General features: G+C 35.8%; 1 long non-coding RNA gene and 1 pseudogene across 1 annotated transcript; one reads left to right on the top strand and one right to left on the bottom strand.

Moving 5' to 3' along the window:
* Window positions 1-8,798: 8,798 nt before the first annotated feature.
* On the bottom strand, window positions 8,799-9,734 carry LOC141594910 (uncharacterized; annotated as a pseudogene).
* A 2,464-nt stretch (window positions 9,735-12,198) lies between these two features.
* On the top strand, window positions 12,199-14,432 carry LOC141594240 (uncharacterized). The gene is made up of 2 exons (XR_012522075.1): window positions 12,199-12,479; window positions 14,143-14,432. It is a non-coding gene; the product is annotated as an uncharacterized LOC141594240 (long non-coding RNA).
* The last annotated feature ends 6,074 nt before the right edge of the window (window positions 14,433-20,506 follow it).

Genomic DNA, 20,506 nt, shown 5'->3' with positions numbered 1-20,506 from the left:
ACTCGACAGAGTAAGGGCTACTCGATAGAGTACCCCAAGACTTATAAATACGGAGTATTACAGTCTTCCCTCCTTAAAAGGAACTTCGTCCCCGAAGTTCAACCCATACATAAAAACAACCATACAGACTCGACCAAGACACAACAACTTAGCTAAGGACTCAAGGACTCGACCGAACATAGAGCATGAACTCTTAACACCCACTCCACCAACTATGTTTACTTCCACAACATGACTCACTATATCGTATCTACCACATATATATCTCTCACGACACCAACTCCATACATAACCAACTACCATCCTCTAATGCTGCTAGCTCCATAATATCATCAACTATCAAATCCAATACTAAGACACTCATAGACATCAAACGGGATGTTACATTCTACCACCCTTAAAAGGAACTTCGTCCTCGAAGTTTACTCACACTTGTAACCTCATCATCCAATCACAACACTAGTGAAATGTTCTCACACTCCTAAACATCACGCTACTACAAGCACGGTCATGACCTTTAATAAAATCACCCACAACACGAATCGATCTTTTATTCTACATCAAGACTCAACTTCCGAATATATTATCATATGTACAACCATCAAAATCTGTTTTATCGCATCCTACTCTTCTTAAGACAAATGTTACGTCCTCGTAACTCACTAATACCAAACCATATCTATATCTCATTACCCTCTGTACCATCACATGTCAAGGATAACCGTCTATCAACCAAACACCCACCATTCTTATATCCAAGGCTCCCATACCTAAACATTTCCCATTCCTCAACTCATTCGCAACAAGACCTAACCTATACCATAAACTCGTAGCAAAAACACCATAATAACTCTCCATTATTACTACAAAACAACATACCTCTCTATGTAAAGCACCTATCTCCCAAACGCATAACTCACGATTCACACTCGTTACGTACACGCACACTAGATCCTCAAGTTCTTTCTTTCATTACCGCAAAATTCATACACAACTTAACATGACACTAATTTCCCCAACACCCTACACTCACTGTCTCAACGAAAGATTATGAACTACCTGCGCTTTCAGATCATTACCACACATGTTCCACGAATCATTTTCCATTACCATGTCTACCGATGTCTCATCTGAAAACAAGATCAAAATTACCGTAACAACCTCTCACAACCGTGTCCCATCAACAGATTATCACTATCCCATGACAACAACGAAACATATACAACTCTATTTTACATCATACTCTACCTCATTCTCAACTTAACCTGGTAAAGAAAACATGAATAAGCAAGACAACTGTCTATCAAAGAAACCCTCGCTGAGAGCAACATCAAACAAAACAACAATCTATGTATAACTGGTATGTACTTTCGAAACCCGAATCATAATCATCCCGCCTACTCCACCACAACCGGTGACGGCATCACAACACCGCCACCAACAGCCACACCGTAGTGCGAAAATACCCGCATCACAGCACTATGTACCGTGCCCGGATCACCACCCGAGGCACCACAACCACACCGATAGACATCACAACTGCATACAATTCCCATAAATACTGACTTAGCATAACTTCTCAGACAAGAAAAACTTACTCAAATCCACTTTATTAAATCACCACGCAACATATTATATGGATAAACAGATAAGCATCTCATGATCACCATCTCTACCATTTCCCGGAATACACATGTGTTATTAATACACATAAAATTATAACTAGCCATGTCAAATCAATCAAATTATTACCTTTTTGGATATCATTCAATTAAATTACCGTGTCCAACATATATATTACAGAACATTCATAAAAACAACTTTATAATTATCACACCATACCACTTCTTGTGAGGTCAGAACCTCACACAAACATTTACACATATCATAGACCCGTAATCACAACCAACTAGTCAATCCTGACCACGTAAGTCACCACTCGAAAAAGGTTACCTGCCGCCCGAGTTTAACTCATATGCCCCTCATAACATATTCCCCCAGTCGCACAACCATCATTTCCTGCCACATATAATCACACCTTCACTATTCAACTAATAGCGTCCGCCTCCTCTAACCACATCTTATACCCTCTTACACTCCTACACAACAATCAGGTCCCTACCAAATCAACCTCTTTAGAATTGCTACCTTTCTAATATTCCATCACTCTCAACCTTTAGTGATAACACCACAATGCCACCGCTGCTCGTATATCAAATCTCTTACACTCATATCAAAATAACATGGTTTTTCTACCATTTTTTTTTTTGGTTAACATTTCAAATAACGAACATCAAACCCATCCACAAAATTACCTCAACATTATTCCCAAGGCTATCTTATTTGTACAGTCATCCAACTATCCACCAAATATCTCGTATCGTGCCAATACTCCACCAACTTCTTACTCCCTTAATTCCTCGAAACTCATTGCCAATCATGTTGCCCTGAAACTCCTATATAACCTTTAGCTAACATCCTCGTGATACCATCACATATTTCGATGATTTCTTATCTTTATATCACATAGCTCCGGTGAACATTTTCCTCAGCTTACTTTTATCCTTCTTTTCTCTTTACACTCAATAATACCAATTAATAGTTCAACTCCTTATTCCTTCTAGCTAACTCTTTAGAAATCTGGTTACCCCTTCGTTGCTCCAAAACTTAATTCCATTATTTTCTACCGACATCATCTCACTCTTTCTTACCATGGATCTTCTCTTATTATGCTATCACTCATACTTGCCACTAATCTATCTAAGAACCAACGTTTAATGTTCAAACAATTGCATCTCCCTTTTTACATCTCTAGAAATCAGAATTCATTTAATACCGTTAATTACCCAAGGAAATCACACAGTAGTTTCATCTTTTAACAAACCAAACCTCCCAAACTCACTCACTGTCTACAAATACACCTCGCGACATGTCTCCACAAAGTTCACTATATATTACTCTTCTCAACCCCTTTAAACGAACTTTCACTACCTAAATCCATAACCCACACGACTCCTAACCATTTCCCTCCTTAACTCTTTACACATCTCAAGCTGCCACTTTCCACATTCTTACTTTCAATCTTTTCATTCTCACGTTCATTATACTCACATCATCCCTTGTCTATATTCACTTATTTTTACATTACTCAACACACAATCATATCACTCATCCCGTCTCGCAAAACGTGCGCCATGCCTCAATAAACTATACCAATCTTCCTTTTCTTTTTCCACCATCTATCATGATCACATATAACTCATTTCCTCCCCACCGAACTCATACTCATCATAGTGCCACTCTTTACATCATAAGATTGGGTAACTTACGCTTCAGGACCAACACATACGTAAAACAATGCATAAAGAAGTAATACAACACCTTTGAATTAAACATAATATACAACGAATGTCAAAAGATAAACATATGACCCGAAATACGCATATGACCTGCACAGACCTCACTCGATCGAGTACCAGAACCTACTCGATCGAGTTGAGGCTACTCGATCGAGTGCCCAACATGCTCGATCGAGTGCCCCACTCCGAAACCCAAACAGACTTTCGATCTCTGACTTACTCGACCGAGTAGCCCGGCTACTCGATCGAGTGACCCCATACTCGATCGAGTGCCCGAGGTACTCGATCGAGTGCCCAAAAACACGATTTTGGTCAACATAACGACAAGTACCCACTCGATCGAATCAAACCCACTCGATCGAGTCATGCGATCGCGAATACTACCCGAATGTTATCTCACATATCCTAACTTACTATGCATTCGTTATTATTTCAACATTATGATTACAACTACGCATTCAAATCTGCGCGACTCCTCATGCAATCAACAAGATAATCTACTTCGTGTTATCAAGTGCCACGTTATAAACAACCATCATGCTTTTCATCCAATTCGTTATATAAAACACATATCATTGAACCTCTATTCTTCATGTTACTACTTACCAGAAGTCAAACATTACCATCTATCATGCTCATATAACATTCAACTTTCAATCATGTATTACCCGCATGTTTTAAATTTTCATAACTTTTCGTAACACAAACCACACCCATACACTACAAATCCTATTTCCATGTTGCTAATACAACAACATTACAAATCCACTTCATCACACATCATCATATACGAACTACTTTCTTTTTCTACCATATCATTCATCATTCTCATATACTTTTCCAACGATTCCAACCAACATGTCAACCAACTATCATGCAACATGCTTTCAACAAACCATATACAAAGACAATTAACATACACGTCGCACATATACACACGGACTCCACGTTCCCATACCATGTGACTGGCTTAAGTATCATGGGGCCAAGATTTTGAAGTGAGGGCGCCTACTCACCCAAAACCTAGCATCAGCTGGGGCTCCCATTACACATACACCAGGTTCATTTTATTAGACTCCCTATGTTCATTATGTTCATTTGTTACAGGTTCCAAAATCGTCGCTCTGATACCATTTGTAACACCCCCATACTCCAAGTGCCTTACCAGGACCACTCAGGTATAAGGATACTACCATCTCGGTTGCCCGAGGTACTGAATATCATAAGACAATAAAGAAACGTACTTTTAAAGTAATTATAGATTAAGTGATTACATGTTCAAACCAAAACTAATAAAAGGAATTACAAGGTTCTCATACGGTCTACAGCTAAAACTATCAAAGCTACTAGACTTCGTCTGACACAGCGGAAGACTTCTAACTGCCACGTGATGACTCATCCCAGCTATCCCATACGCGTCATATCATACCTGCTCAATAATCGCTCACCACCCCGAATGGATCACCACGTTTTTAAAACATTTAAACGGGGTCGATTAATCACACAATAAATATAAATAACAATAATAAGACAAACAGACAGCTGAACTGTCACACTCACATACACACACACCACCAACTCCCATCACCTCAATATCGACCGTCCACCGGACCCACCGCGCTGGGGGACCGCAGCTGCCGTTCCCACCTAAGCCCCGCTCATCGTACGAGCGATAACCCTGTCCATTAATGTGCACATCCCCTTTCGTGGCGGGTTCCACGAAGGGCGAAACTAGGGCGTGAGATCACTCCCGCAAGTGACCCCACTCAGCCGAGAACGCATCTCGAGAGCCATAGAAATCAATCACAATCACAATCACAATCACAATCACAATCATCATATCAAACAACTAACTACAGCACATCACTAATATCCCATTATGGGACTAATACTGAGTAGGAAATCCTACCTGGAAAGCACAATACGCAGACGGTATCTACAAACCGTATCAAAACGGCTCCTCTACGAATTCTCCTCCTACCATACAACACATAGATGCTACCATTCAAATACTACTCATAAAAACCCCCAATTCCTAAATTAGGGTTTCATCAATCTTAACAAAACATTATAGAAATTATATTAAAAGCTTACCCTCGACGCAAGGAATCCAACGACACGAACTACGATACGAACTGACCGTCTGAACTCCGGGAATTGTCAAGAACGCGATTAGGAAGAAGAACTAGTTGCTTTCTCTCTTAAACAGGTTTTAGGTTTTGTAAAAAGTGATTTAAAACAATTACGAATATGTTTAAATACCTTAATCGCGTAATTAACAAAACCCGAGAAAACTCCCCCGTAAAACCGGACACTCGATCGAGTACCCAAGGCACTCGATCGAGTACCCCCCTACTCGATCGAGTACCCCAGATACTCGATCGAGTACCCAACAGGTCAGAAACTATTTTATCTCGCAACTTACCCTTACTCGACAGAGTAAGGGCTACTCGATAGAGTACCCCAAGACTTATAAATACGGAGTATTACAAAATCAATCTTCCTTAGATTAGATTAGGAGTAGATTAGAATAGATTATCATTTAATCTTTCCACAAATTACATATTAATCTTTCCTTAATTATTGTTCAAGTTTATTATTGGGTTTATTTGGAGATTGACAACCTTCCATCAATCATCAAGTTCTATTATTCTTTGCATTATTATTTTGGAATCTCCATAGGTATAATTCTCTTAATCCTTGTTTTAATTATTGTTATTCTTTCTTACTTGTTCATAATGTTTGGCTTTGTTAGTATGATTGACAACCTTATTAACATATTAAACTTGATCATGAGTGAGTAGTTACTTAGCTAGGATTAATGGGTAATCAGGGGAAATAAACATGGGGAATGATTCATGCTTAATCTAATATGCTTCCATAATTAATTTGCTTGCTTGTTGTGATTTCAACTTATGCACATGTTATGTTTGATGAAATGCTAAGCCTATGAATCCTTGCATTTACAACCATCACTTATCTTTTAAATGAGACTTGTAAGACATAAACCAACTCGAGTCTCATTAGACCATGCATATAGTTGGATAGGGAGGATTAAGTCGACTTGTAGGTGTTGTACAATCTAATTGATTCGACTCCGGGACCCAAACCTTCCTAGGATTGTAAGATATAAACCAACTCGATCCATCACAACAATAATTGCTTGCATCTAGTAGGAAACATGTTTGTATGATCAACTCCCATGAATCCCTTATGAACCCATGATATCCTAGCATTTTTAATCAATTGTTTACATCTTTCCTTTTGTTGCTTGTTTATTGCATCTATTAGATTAGAATCATCAACCCATTATAATTGTGACAACCCCAAGCATAACCATAATTAGATTGAATAATTTGAGTAACCACCGTCCCATGGATTGGCCTCGACTTACCACTAACTATTTATATGTTGAGTATTATAAATGTGTTTGATTGGATGTGACCCGACGACATCACCCATCAATGGACTCAAACAAGCTCTCAGACAGTGGTTCTCCAAACTATCTCAAGCACTACTGAGCTGTGGTTTCAAGCAATCCCATGCAGATCACTCTCTCTTTGTTAAGCAACATGATGGCCACACCACAACAGTACTTGTTTATGTAGATGATATGGTCATTGCTGGTGACTGCTCTTCTGAAATCCAGGCCTTAAAGCAACATCTCAATTCTCTCTTCCATATGAAGGATTTAGGAGAGCTCTCCTATTTTCTTGGGCTAGAAGTTCAGAGAAGTGCAACTTGCATTTTCATATCTTAGAAGTACACCCTTGACATGCTCAGTACTTTTGGGGTGGATAAATCCAAGGCTCTCCAACTCCAGTCCGCCCTGTCATCAAACTTGAGCCTGGGAAGGGCACCCTGTTAGTGACACTTATAGACAATTGGTTGGCAAATTAATATACTTAACCATTTCCAGACCAGACATTGCATTCTCAGTTCAACTATTAAGCCAGTTTCTACAGTGTCCTACTTCTGATCATATGCAAGCAGCTAGACGGGTCTTGAGGTATCTGAAGTCATCACCTCATCAAGGAATTCTCTTCGCCAGCAACTCTGCAGCTCACCTCACAGCTTACTGTGACTCAGACTGGGCCTCTTGTCCATTCAGTAGAAGATCTACCACTAGTTTCTGTATTCTGCTTGGTTCTTCCCCTATCTCTTGGAAGTCCAAGAAACAAACAGTTGTGTCACGATCCTCAACTGAGGCTGAATATAGGGCCATGGCCATGACTACGTGTGAAGTCACCTGATTGTTCCAATTACTTCAGGACATCGGACTTAAACACCTGGGTCCAGCTCATCTCAAGTGTGACAACCAGACAGCTTTAGCCATAGCTGATAATCTTGTGTATCATGAACGCACCAAGCACATTGAAGTGGACTGTCATTTTATTCGAGAAAAAATCCAACAAGGTCTTCTCACCACTTCTTATGTCAACATAAAGGAACAAGTAGCTGATGTGTTCACAAAGCCGTGCCCTGTGCATCGACACAAGTACCTTCTATCTAAGATGGGAGTTTCATTAGGACTCCACTCTCATCTTGAGGGGGAGTGTAAAGAAGGAAATAGTGATGAAAGCATTGATGACATCAGCAAGCCATATGATCAAGCAAGAAATCAGAAAAGGACGGATGAATATTCAAAGCCTAAGCATAGAGATCCATCTTAAACCTAAGATTTGACTTGTTAGCTTTAATTTAGTCTTACATAAGACCATCCCCAAGCAGAAGGTCGTCTTAATCGGGTCACCAAAATATTTCCACTTAATCGCACCTTATTAATCTTGACCCACTTTCACCCTTCCAAGCAGAAGGTCACGACTTGGGTCACCAACCCAATCATTTTTCCACTTTCCAATATTTCCAATCATTTACCACATTCACTACTCCACCAAAACCTCTCTCTTACTTTTACAATTATTATTTAATAACATACTACAATTAAGTTATTCTTTTCATTTTTAAAATAAATTTTACTCAAATATGTTAAGTAAATTAATTTTATAGTGTACATTAAAAAAAATTATTGGCAATAAATAAAATTTATTGAAAGCATGAGTTAACATATAAAAAAACCGCATACATAATTCAAAAAAAAAAACACGATCTTTAAAAACATTAAATACTACGAAATAAAAAAATGCATTCTAAACTAATTCGAGTTACGGAAGTTTTGCCAAATATGCTCAATGAGATCATTTTTCAGAGCGTTATGAGTCGATCACGAATCTCACCATGAATTTCTATGAATCGTTCTTGAGGCGATCTTCTAAGGAGATGATATTCATATGGATCATCACTAGTTGAAGTCGGATTATCTTCTTTGAACTCTGCGATTATGTTTTCATAGTTAAGATAAGTTTCTCTTTCATCTTCAACTATCATATTATGCATGATAATACAAGCCATAAGAACCTTCTCCATATTAGCTCGATCCTAAAGAAGACAAGGACGTTTGATGAACGCAAATCGAGCTTGTAGGACGCCAAAAGCATGTTCCACATCTTTTCGACAACTCTCTTGTCGAGCTGCAAATAACTTATGATTTTGAACTTGTGGCGCATTAATTGTTTTAACAAATGTTGCCCAACCAGGATATATACCATCAGCAAGATAATATCCCATATTGTAGTAGGTACCATTAACCGAAAAATTAACAGGTGGGGCAGATTCTTCTAAAACCTCATTAAAGAGAGGAGAACGTTCAAGAACATTAATATCATTAAGCGAACCTGGTGTGCCGAAGAAGGCATGCCATATCCATAAATCGTACGAAGCGACCGCTTCTAAAATGACCGTTGGCTTTGAAATTCTCCCGGCATATTGTCCCACCCATGCTGTGGGACAATTTTTCCACTCCCAATGCATGCAGTCAATGCTACCCAATATACCAGGAAATCCATGAGCTTGCCCCATATGAAGTAACCTTCCTAAATCTTGAGGGTTGGGTCTGCGTAGATACTCGTTCCCAAATCAGCTAATTACACCTTCGACGAACAATTTAAGAGAGTCCCTGATGGATGTATCGCTCATATGCAAATATTCATCTACTGAATCGGTAGAAGTACCATATGCTAGAACTCTTAAAGCAGCCGTGCATCTCTGTAATGGTGAGAAACTAGGTCTCCCATTACCGCCGACTCTTTGTTGGAAAAAGCGATCATTGGCGGATAGAGCATTAACTATGCGCATGAATAGATGCTTGTGCATGCAAAATATGCGGCGAAATAGCTCTTCGGGATAAACCGGATCCATAAAGTAGTCATTGTACAATTGATTATGACCTTCTTCACGATTCCTCTTAATGTTTCTCCTACGATGTCTAGGAGGAGGATTTGGTTGATGAATTCTTCTGTTAACGTATTCATTCATACGTTGGGCTATAAGGTTTTGTTTAGCCTCAGATCTTTCATCGGCTTCGGCTTCCCATTGGTAATCGGAAAGCCTATTCACTACTACAGATACAGGCTATAACAACGGTTAAAAACCGTTGTTATATAAAAAAGCGGACGTTGTTAAAGCATCCGTTGTAAAAGGTTTTAACAACGGTTGGTTTTCTTAAGGAACCCGTTGTTAAAACTATTAACAACGGTTTTAAATATAAAAACCCGTTGTGGAAAGTGTGACTCAATTTTGGGGGGAAAGTTATAACAACGGGTTGTAGTATACAAAACCGTTGTTATAACTAAAGACAACGGGTTATTTCTTAATAACCGTTGTTGTTTGTTTTTAAAAAATAAAAAAAAATTAAATTAAATATTACTAGATGCATGCATAACTACGGCCCGTAAAAATTCCGATGCATGCATTATTCTTGCCATCCCTGTGCATATGAATGGACAATATGGAATGAGAATGGTTATAATAAGATTTGAAGCAGCAGAGAGAGATATGATGATGATTATGGCACAACTACTAACATATATATTAATTAAAAAACAACTCAAACAACACATTACTTAGTATAAATACATGCATTATCTCAACAAACATTCCATTATCTCACTATATATCTCCAAACCCTAACTGCTAAAACAAACTCCAAATAAACCCTAATTAATCTTTCAAACAAACTCCAAACTTCATCAACAAAATGAATGATATCGTCCTTAAGACTCTTACTATGATCGAGAACAACAACAGTTTCATCCGCCGGTTGCTCCATTTTGAGGACAGTTTCAGGAGCTACCTTGTGGATGCTCGATCCGTACTGAAGGACGCCAAAAAAGATGGTTTGACAGAGTAGCGGCAGTTGCAGCTATATGACGATATAGCAACTGCTGAACGGAACCTCCAAATAGCTAAGGAGGAGAGGACGGATATCATGGAAGAGAATAAGACTCTCTATGAAAATATAAGAATTGCATTTTTATTAATGTAATTTTTTTTAATTTATGTATTTATATATATATATATATATATATATATATATATATATATATATATATATATATATATATATATATATATATATATATATATATTAATTAAGTTTATCATGCATTTCTCTCTATCATCTTGCTTCTTCTTTGTTTTATTTTATTTAATTTGTTTTACTAGCTAATTAAGCGAATAATACTTAGAGAAATAACATAATGATCTATAAAAACACATACTTGCAAATGAAATAATTAGAAAAAGAAAATAATGACGATGAAAGACGATGAAACCAACAGTGACAGCGAGATTTACCTGATAATTAGAGAAAGTAAGAGACGATGAAATCAACAGTGATGGCGAGAAGATAAAGCGACGATGAGAAAGAGAGAAAGAGACGATGAGAAAGTTTGTGTTTTGTGTTTGTGTTTGTGTTTGTGTTAAGGTTTGTGTTTTGTGACTGTAGCTGATCTGTGTTTGTGTGGTTTATAGTAAGGAAAGTATTGACAACGGTTGTTAAACAAATACCGTTGCTAAAACGTTTTCAAAACGGTTGTAAAACAACAACCGTTGTTAGATAAGTTTTAACAACGGGTTTCAAAAATAACCGTTGTGATTACTTTTCACTAACTTTGCGCCAATTTTGCGCCAAATTATTAACAACGGTTGTGCATGTTTGACCCGTTGTTAAAACTTATAACAACAGTTATATAACCACACCCGTTGTAATTAATTTTAGTAAAATTCACGCCATACATTCTACAACGTCTATTGTGATTTTCGTGAATAAGCGTTGTTAAAGAGGCGTTGTAGTTGCCTGGATTTGTAGTAGTGATTTTGATCGACAATATTATCGTTTGATGAATCAGAATTGGAATTTGACTCAGACATTCTAATAGTTATTTTGTGAGAGTGATTTGAAAGAAGGAAAATGTATGAGTGATTTTCTTCAACAACCATATGGGGTATATATAAGTTTTTTATGTAACGGCTATATTTCTAATCGAATAGCTATAATCAATCTAACGGCTATATTTCTAATCGAATGGCTATAATCAATCTAATGGCTATAATCAATCCAACGGCTATATTTCTAATCTAATGGCTATAATCAATCCAACGGCTATATCTCTAATCCAATAGCTATTATCAGTTCTATTGACGATATGTCAATTATATTTAAAATATTATTTGACGGTTTACATAAAAAAAATTATAATTTATATTGGAAAATTTACATAAATTTTTACATAAATATTTACAATTATTTACAAATTGTAAATAATTTCTTAAAAAAAAACCACTCAAGTCTTTCATAGAAATACAATTTCTTTCATAGATATTTACAAATTATTTCAACCTGCCGAACTTGTCGACCACTCAATTCTTTCATAGAAATACAATTTCTTAAAAAAAAAAAAGGAAAAAAAAATAAAAACGATGAAAATTACACCAAAATATCAAATTCATCTCTATCCAGTATCCACACATTCATATCATCATTCATCCCACCAACTATCTACCCATACACATTCATCCCACAGACACTCTAAACCCAAAAAAAACCCCAAAAATCTCATTCATATCATCATTCATTGCTGATTTATCTCATTAATTGCTATATCATTCATAAATTTGGGTTTTTTCCGATTTGGGTTTTATTTCTATTTGGGCTTGATTTCGATTGGTTTTCTGATCGGAGATTTCATCGATTCATTCATCCCGATTTCATTCATGCAGGTAAATTCTTGTTAAATCGTTTTCATTCATCGATATCATTCATCCCGCTTTCTGATTTATTTTCTGATTAATAATTAATTATCGAAATCTTGTGGAAATTTTGTTGGAATTTTGTTAAATCGTTTACTTGTTACATCGTTGGAAATCTTGTTGGAATTTTGTTCAATCGTTTACTTGTTACATCGTTGCAAATCTTGTTGTAATTAATAATTAATAAGCGAGTTACATCGAAATCTTGTGAAATCGTTGGAATTTCAGCTGGTTGATGATTAATAATTAAACCAACAATAAAAGCAGAAAATAAAAACAGATTAAATAAACTAAATATCAGACATATATTTGTCCATTAGCTTGTCCTTCAACTCTTGATCTTTCGGGTTTAAATTTTGTTATGAGAGCAATGTGTTCAACCAACCCATCTCCATTTTTGTTTTCATTTTTTGAATTCTAATTTGTTCGATTTCAAAATCAGCTGCAAGCCTTTTTTGCCGAAAATCAATTTGCTTTTTCGCAGTGAGCCTATTTCCCTCCATTATTTCTCGGTCGTCTGCACTTAACATAAAATCAGGCACGACCTCAGGTGCTTTTCCATTCCGCTTCTTTCTAGCTGCCTCTCGTCCTTCGGGTCGGTCACTTGCATCGACATTAAGACTAGACAGGGTTGGAACATTAACACTAGACGGGGTTCCAACATTTAGACTAGACGGGGTCCCGACATTTACACTAGAAGGGCTAGAATCCATTTCCGACCTTGACCTTTTTGAACCCGACTTAGAGTTTCCAAGGAGCTCAAATTGATGTTTTTGTAAGCTCCACTTGGGGTGACTACTCATGATTTTATCGTAAACATAAAAGTCAGCAAAATCGTTACCATTATTCACCTTTCGAAATATTTTCTGAGCTAATTCTATGCCGTCGTTGATGCTAGTGCCGCTTGCCGGTGGTCGATTTAGAACTTGTGTGTAGCAACCAACCCATTTACTCACTGCTGTATTGAGTCGTTTATAGCGATTTTTCATTCCCTCGATACTCCTAATCCCAAGTTTATTTTGATTTTGATTTTCCGTACGACTTTTTTCATAGAGCTGAAATACATTATTCCATCTTGTGATGGTTCTTTGGTTTTTTCCAAGTATTGAGTCGGTACTACACATAATCCATGCGGACATAAGAGCTTCTTCCTCCTTTTCGGTCCAAATCCGATCATCCATTTTGGAATTGGATTGATTTTTTGTGGATGCTAATCATTTTTGGGTTTTTTTTGAACAAAAAAGGGGGGTTTCTGATACAAATTCTTGTGTTTGAAGTTCGGACAACAAGATTTGATTTCCAAAAATATCGATATTTTGATTCCTTTGGCTATCCGAAATTAATTCCGCAAAAGTAGGAATTGGAGTACTTTGATTTAAATCGAAATTTTGAGAGTCTTGATATGTTGAATAATCGTCAATAGCATAACTTGAAAAATCACACTCGTTTAAATCCATAATATATTTGAAAATTGAGAATTATATAAGTGTTTGAGTTATATTTTTTTTATGTTTGTAATTTATTTTAGGTAGGAGATTAAAAATATTACTGATTTGCATTTTTTGTTTCTACTTTTGTACTGTTTTTTACATATATTTTTACTATATCATTAATATTTATGGTTGTATGGTAGGAGTTGAGAAAATTATGGATGAAAAAATTAAAGAGGACTTGGGGAAAGGGAAGGAAGTTGGCGAAAAGAAAAGCAAGGAAGAAAGGCAACAACCTGTATGCAGCAGAACAGGAGAGAAGAAGCAGAGGAGCTGCACTTTTTTTTTGTACTTTTTTGATTTTTATGATTTTTTAATGTTGTAAACCAATAGAAATACGCCACGTGTAAGGTCACCAACTTTTAACAATTTCTCTACTCAGGGTCATGGGTTGCCCCTGAGTTATTCAAGGTCACCAAAATCATGTTGTTAATCCTAGTTCAAGGAGTCATTAGCGTGAACCGACAAGGTCACGACCCAGTCGGTGACCTTGCTTGGGGATGGTCTAAGTCAGTCTATTACCCAGTTTAGTTTTCTATCCTCTGTGTACTACTCAAAGTACAACAACTTTACAGCTACATATATACTCCACTATGTACTGATTTCAAACACACACAAAAACATTAATGAAAAAGCTTCAACTATATTTTGCTCTCAATTCTTGCAATGTCCTCTGCTTCCTGAATGTCTATTAATTGCAACAATTTAAGCATCGTAATAATGTCTCCATTCTCTCTTTATTTCAGAGTTTTTTTTTACCCAATTTCGGGTTATGTCTACCTATTTATTGGGTTTAGTTTCTCTCCTGGGTAAGAGTGGTATTAGATTTATCACAAATTATTCTCTAAGATCTATCGTACAATAAGATGAGTCCAATTAGAATTAAGTCCAAATAACTTTCACCTCTCAACTTCTATTAGTTTACTACTTTACTTTCCCTCCTACTTCGTACTACGCTACAACTTGCGGACCTAAGATTAGGTCGACCCCTACCCCCAGGCCATTGTTGAAATGCTAACTCCTATAAACGACGACGTTCTCTCTCGCTGAATACTATGTGCGACTGTGCTCCTCGATACAAATATTTATCTCAAGCCCCTGAATTTTTAAGTTAAAACATTAAGCTTTCAAACTAAAATTAGACTTGAACAAAAATAAAACAATACCCTATAACCTTTAATGAAAATAAACAAATTAAAAATTAAGTTTTCTTCATAATTATATAAATTTTCAAGTTAAGACTTTTAAATGTTATAAACATATTAATCTATAAAATACTATTAAAAGCCTAATCTAAAATGAATCATAAAGGCCACATAGACAAATCCATGTAGGCTTAAAAAGAGCCACGTCTGAATTAGATAGCCACGTCTGCCCAAATATTGTCACGTCTACCCAAATATTGCCAGCTGCATCATTTGACAACAATCCCATTAATCCTTCCCCAATTATCAATCCTATGAACCCCGTATTACCTATGAGTCTCCTTCCCGTCGTTGGTATGGCCGGAAATCGCCTGCCAATAGCTCACCCCGGTCACCGACGAATGTTAACGCTGTCCGTCCACCGAAACACCCCACCCACCACCCATATTAAACCGTCTTATCTGACGGGAAGAGCCAATCAACCGCCCCATCTCGCCGGCCGTTATGCCACGGGTTATTCCCGATTGTCCTTCACGGCCGTGGTGGCTACGGAATGTCGACGGGTGTCAGGTACCGGTTTATTGGTTCCATCTTTTCATATTCCTCTTTAATGTGTTCACTAAATGTGCCGTTTCAAATCCTCTTATTGAGCCATGAACTTTATTGCGTTCATGTAATATTTAATCATAGTATTGATTGATATCTTCAATTTTTTTTGTAAGGAATTGATATCTTCAGTTTTATTAAACTATTAAACTATTCAACTACTCAATTATGGCTATTTAAGTACACAATTGAACTCAAGAGATGTAGCATTACACATGAAGTGTAATAGAGATTGAAACTACATTTTGTTAATTGTATGTATTTAAATTTATTCAATTTTTAGACATTAGTATTTCAATAGTTTCTTTTGTTTCCAACCGATGCTTCTTTTTTAATTTGTTCATTTGTTACTTTATTAAAAATCACTGTGCAGTCTTCTAGGCGAAGTCAAAGGTGAAGCAATTGCAGCTGGAGTTCCAGATGTTCTGGACCTCTGGTAATTTTGTACCTTGTGGATCGCTATATTTTTGTCGATGGTTGAGCATGTACTTCGTAAACTGCTATACGTAATTGAAGCAAGTAATTTGTAGGCAGAGGTGAAGGTTCTTAGCACTGCAAATATGATTAATTTGCTTCAACTATGATACATTAAGCAACTCACTTAGTAATCCTTTGTCTTATAGATGCCGCTTCTTGTGTTTTTGCGGTACTTAAGAGCATGCCATTATTTGATAGTCGAGCATGCTCGGTTTCGTAGCTACTAATTGCGATTCTTAATGCTACCTGTTTCCATCCTTCTTTTCGATTTGGTATAGCATATGATGACAGTTACCATAGTTTGAGCACTTTATCAGTTGTGTTTTGAAGCATGTTGTGGATGGTAGTTAAAAGTAATGGCATACAATAATTTAAAAAGGCTACTTGACCATTTGTTCAAAACATATGTGGCATCATATTCCTCTTATTCTTATGTCATTTGGCAATGGTTTTACCTATACTATTGGATCATTGGATGGATATTGGTTTAGTAAACTAAAGGCACTTAAACAGCAAAAACGCTCCATTTCTACCATCATTTAAAGAGCACCATTAATAGGTGATCACCCAAATTCATTTCCATATTAAAAGCTTAGCTTATTTTGCTTTGAATCTGTAGAGGTGATCAATATTATACTCCGTGTATAACGGACGGTCTCTGTCTACCTTCTCCAAAATTATAATGGTACACACATTTATTTTTGCATCTATAAGACTATAACTACGTTTTTGCCCATCTCAAGCATTCACTTTTAGATTTTAGCCGTAGTTTAAACTTAAAAGCTAACTTGATTCTATTAGTTATAGATAGATGCAAGCTCATAAATTTCCCAAGTCCATTAATCGAAATAAAAAGAAGAGTCTCCTCCTCTTTAAGATCTTCTCTATAAAAGTCTCTAATTGATCGTAAATTCAGTATCAAAGTGTAATAGTGCTAATTATTTGTTTCAGTTGATTCTCAGTTGCAGACTTGGAGAGCTGCCGGAGTATTGAACTTGACGATGGCTAATCGCTTCATTACCTTGCGATTAGAAGTTGTAAGCTGGTGAAAGATGATATAGACTTGGTTAATTATGTAATCATGCTATATATTGTTCAGTATTCATGACAAGGTCTTACCGATTTACCGTAAACTTGGCATACAGTCAGAGTGATAGTTGGCCAGCTATCTTATAATAGTAGGCATTTCAAACTTTTATACCACTATATAATTCCTTCATCCTGATCATTTGTTTATCTTTGATTAAAATACCTCTCATAAAAAGAATGTAAAAGGTAAACAAATGATTGGAATTGTGGAAGTACGTATACAAATATCGAGTATATGGAGAGTCATATCGTTTTGATAAAGTGGTTGTACGAGAGTTCTCTCATGCTTCCATTCTAACTGTTATTCCACTTTTGATAAAACTTTGCTGTATTGTAACAGGTAACCAGTTCTTGTGCTGACTTCTCTGTGAGTGAAAATGACTTGGTCTCAACCGTGGAACCAGTTCAACAAGGCTCGACAGTAGTTGTTCGATCATATATAATCATTAAGATATTTAAAGCTATCTTCAAATTGTAATAGTGGTGCTTCGTTACTTGTGTGTGCGCGCGTGGGCTAAATTATATTTTTAGGAGAAGGGCTCTTGGATCCTAGGCGGCAATAGTCATTCATAACCATCATCCCTTGGTGAGTCCGAAAACGTCAAAGCGAGTTACAACAGAGGTGTAACTGGTAAGCCTTTAAGAAAGAGACCTAGCTTGAAGTTTAAAAGGATTAGGCCACTTACTGCATATGCCCATTTGGGACATGAACTTAGGACATGCCAATTTGGGATATTTTTGTACTTTTGATCGATATTGAACTATTATTGTCTTACATAATTTGTATAATTGTGGACATGAATGGCTCCATCTACTTAAATGGGGAGTATTTGGAAGTTGGTCGACCCTGAATTTGAGTGTAGTTATGAGGGCTAACAAAGTTAAGGCATCAAACAAACTTGAAATCATTTGATCGATACCAATAAATCAAGGTGCCACTGACTATTAAAGAGACGAAAATATAGACGCATTTATCCATTACTCATTGAGAAGAAACAAAAAAATATGAATATTGGTATTTATTTTTATGTACCTAAATTTTATATTCCCTTCTATTTCATTTGTTCGCTTTTCAATAAAATGCTCCTCACATATATTAGAGAAAGGGGAACAACAAATGAAATAGGAGGGAGTATTATATATGTATATATAGACTATAATCGATGATCAGAGTTTTATAAAGATTAATAACGAATTTTAACAATAATAAGTTGGGTCTAGGAAAAATGACTTCATGTGTTAAAAAATTTTAGGGTTAGAGAGAACAAAGGTGAATGATGAGTTTTACTCCCTCCGTCCCGATCAATTGTTGTCCTTTTATTTTGGCACAAAGACCAAGAAAAGAAGAGATGACCAATAACTAAATGACAAGTGGAACAAATTGAATGAGAATAATCAAATTACTCATCAAGTTCATTCTTAAAACAGAAAGGACAACAAATGACTGAGACACCCCAATATGGAAAAGGACAACAAATGACCGGGACAGAGGGAGTAATTACCGATTGTTACTCTTTTGTCCTAATTAATTTTTGTGTTACATTTTTTGGAGAGATTAATAAGCGAGTTAGCTCTTACTCTTTACACGAGTTCATGGTTTGGTGCCTAATTGCTACTTTTTCTTGCTTCAATACCTGATTACCAAACTACGATTTCAGTCCTATTATTGTGATATAAAATCTGAATTCATGCTCAAAAGAATAGCAGTCCTAATTTTATTTAGCTTATCCCACTTTATCTTCAGTATAAGGCAATCATATATCAAATAAATTGTGCGTTTATAAGTTTAGTGTCAACGAAAAGAGAAACTAAAACAAGGCCCGTGAATCTTCACGGGTTTTAAAACTAGTTTTCAACTTAAAACCAAAAGTTCTCATAATAAAAACATGAATATTTAAGTTATAACAAATCAAAGGTAAAATTGAGCACTTTAATTTTAAAACATGAAATTTAACTTGAAAACATCATGGTTTAAGCTTTAAAAAATAGAAAAGGAAAAAAATTAAAAACAAAAGCGAGAGCGAAACATAAAACAAAGTCAAGGTAAATTTATATGTTTTAAAATCGAAGTCTGGATTTTTTTTATAAAAACTTAAAATTTAAATCGAGAATAATGTTTAAAACGATTTTAAAAAACGAAGTAGAATTTAAGGATACAGAATACCTTAAAAATAAACTAAGTAAAAAATATAAGAAAGTGGTTGGTAAAAAAGGTGTAATACAGAAGAGAAGAACAAATAATTTTTTTAAAAAAATTAAATAAAAAACACTATTTGTCTACATATAGTCTTATTTAGATATGCCAAATTGACTAGAATTGCAAATCTGTCTGAACATAAACTGTTTTTTTATTGTCATAAACCCTTAAATCTTGACCCTCTATCAACGACTAAGTTACAAACAAAATAACTTGCTAATTTAGGACCAACAACTAGAACTGTTAAATTACGACCCAACCTAAAAACTTAACCCGCCTGATCTGCTTTTTCAAGAGTCAAGACCCATAAAATCTCAACTCGCGATCCGTTTAACCTAAACCGCAAATGACTCGTTAATTTAGGGTCGAAACCCAACTCGAACGGATTGACCTGTGAGGTCACTGATGATTCAAGAATTTTATTAAAATATTAATATTTTTATATTATATTTGAAATGATAATAATAAAAATATTCCTTTTTTTCTTTTAGTTAAGAAAATAATTTAAAAATCAATATTATAAATTTTTGTGACATGTAATAATAATTTAATAATTAAACTAACGTAATTTATATAATTGTGTCAATATAATTAATACATCGTACAACCATTTCATATGATTAAAATATTAATATTAAATACTCCCTCCTATTCATTCATTTTGTCCCTCTTTCCTTATCGAAGCTAGTCGGATTTTTGTCCCTCTTTCCTTTTCTGGTAACTTTTGTGTGGTCTAAATTTAATTACATGTGGAGTAGAGTGGAATAAAGTGTTTTGTGTGATCCAAAATCATTTTCTTAATTCTTGTGCAAAATAGAAGGGGGACAAAATGAATGAATGGGAGGGAGTATGTTTTAATTTGTTCAAAATATATTTTCTTGATTTAATAATAGTGTTAAAAAAAGGCGTTGGACACTATTTTTTTTCTCTATTCTGACCATAATGCAACCCGTAACCTATATGAGCCAACCTATATTCTGACCCGACTCGTAT

This window comes from Silene latifolia, chromosome 8 (assembly GCF_048544455.1).
Source record: "Silene latifolia isolate original U9 population chromosome 8, ASM4854445v1, whole genome shotgun sequence".
NCBI lineage: Eukaryota > Viridiplantae > Streptophyta > Magnoliopsida > Caryophyllales > Caryophyllaceae > Silene > Silene latifolia.
This window is presented reverse-complemented; position numbering and strand designations above follow the sequence as displayed.